The following is a 2,057-nucleotide window of genomic DNA, read 5'->3' on the forward strand; positions in this document are numbered from 1 at the left end:
TTTGCCATTGTCCTTACTTTGAGGTGACCCATGGACTGCTACCTTGAAATAACCTAAGTACCTCACTGTTCCCTAGCATCCTAAAAAAAGCCTAATGCAGAAACGAACGCTGACTTCATCAGCATTTCTGGGCTCACCTATCTCAGATACAGTGTTCTGGGAACGAGCCAGATCATCTTCAGATTCTCGTCAGCTGTGACTTTTATTTTGACACAAGGTAGTATTGAGACAAGGTGGGCAGGTCACACACCAGCGCTCCAAGAATATGAAAGAAGAGAGGTCACCACTGTCTGGGGTTGTCACTCCTGGCTCTGTGGGGAGGTCACTGGCATAAAAATGTTGCCATGACGTGCACCTGATCCTGCATTTTAAAGAAGCTCGGATTGGACAGTAGATGTCAGCTTGCTCGATCCTTTTGTGTTGCTTGTCACTGTATAAACAACCCTTTCTAAAAATGTGTGGGGTTTTTTTTTTCAATTATAAGAAGAGGAAAATAATAGGACGATCACTCCCACTACGTAGAGATAGCAATTGTTAATAAATTCAAGTATTTTTCTCCTCACGCTCTTTTTTTTTTTTTCAACGTTTTTATTTATTTTTGGGACAGAGAGAGACAGAGCATGAACGGGGGAGGGGCAGAGAGAGAGGGAGACACAGAATCAGAAACAGGCTCCAGGCTCTGAGCCATCAGCCCAGAGCCCGACGCGGGGCTCGAACTCACGGACCGCGAGATCGTGACCTGGCTGAAGTCGGACGCTTAACCGACTGCGCCACCCAGGCGCCCCCTCACGCTCTTTTCAACCAACCTTGCAGTCATGAATGTCTTTCTGTCTTTGAATGTTTTATGCAAATTAGATTTTCATAGCTACACAGCATTACATTGTATGGATATACCAAAATTGTACTGATTCTGTTATTGAAATTCCCCCCCCCCTCTTTTTTTTGCAACAGTGCCCTAAAGAATACATTTATACATGCATCTTTATGTACATCTCTGATACTTTTTTTGAATAAGCCACTGAAAACAGATTCTGGACATTTATAAGGTATTTGACACCCACTGTGAAACTGGCCCCCAGAAATGGTGTGCCAGTGTATGGTCCTAGAAGGAGACTATAAAATCTCCCTACTTTCTTATTTCCTTATACTCAAGTCATTATTAAGTACTACTTGTGTTTCCCCCAATTTGGATCGAATCGCCAGATTTTTGTCAAATATGAAATCTCATTGTAATTTGCATTCCTTTGATAATTAATGACATAAACCTGTCTTCATATACTTAAAGCCCATTTAAATTTCCCCTCTCATGAATCCTCTCTTCACATCATCTGCCTATTTTTCTACTGGTGTGCTTATATTTTTCTGGTCGATTTAAAGAGTTCTTTATATATGGATGTTATGATTGGTCTATGTAAATGTTAAAAACAAACAAAAACAACCTTGAATTTTCCCTGTTGCTAAACAGGATAAAGACTTCTCCCACCTCTTTTTTTCAGAGCATTTCCTTGGAAATAACTTCCTTCCTCTGTCCCTTTGATATGTATACAAATCTTTTTAGAGCCTAAATAAGCCTCTCGCCAGCCTTACAACTCAGGGCTGTTTCTCTTATAAGGGCTTGGAACCCTCTTTTTGAAATGCAAATATCAAGGAAGAGAGTGCCTCACCTTGGTAAGTTCACCTGGCCACCTGGCTGTAAACCTCCTGCTTGACTTGGGATACAAGCAGTTTTCTTTCTCCTTTAGATAAAGGTACAGATGGCTGCCCCGATTACCAGGTAAATATTTAACACAGGGTGTAGTCAGGTCTTCCTACAGGAAGACAGAGGAGTACAAATCCCTAGAACCTGTGAGCGATGGGTTTCACCTGCTAGGTTATATACAAAAATGGGGTTCCTTTGTCTTTGTGATCTCAGTAGCATATTCTCTGGGATGTGTGTGGCAGTCTGCTCCGATGTGAATTCATTAACAAACCTGTTATCTTAATTTTGTATGTGTGTGGAGAATATTTTCCAGGGCAGATCAGAGATTTTATTTTACTTTTTCCCCCATCATGCTATG

The sequence above is a fragment of the Felis catus genome, chromosome D2 (assembly GCF_018350175.1).
Source record: "Felis catus isolate Fca126 chromosome D2, F.catus_Fca126_mat1.0, whole genome shotgun sequence".
NCBI classification, from domain to species: Eukaryota; Metazoa; Chordata; class Mammalia; order Carnivora; family Felidae; genus Felis; species Felis catus.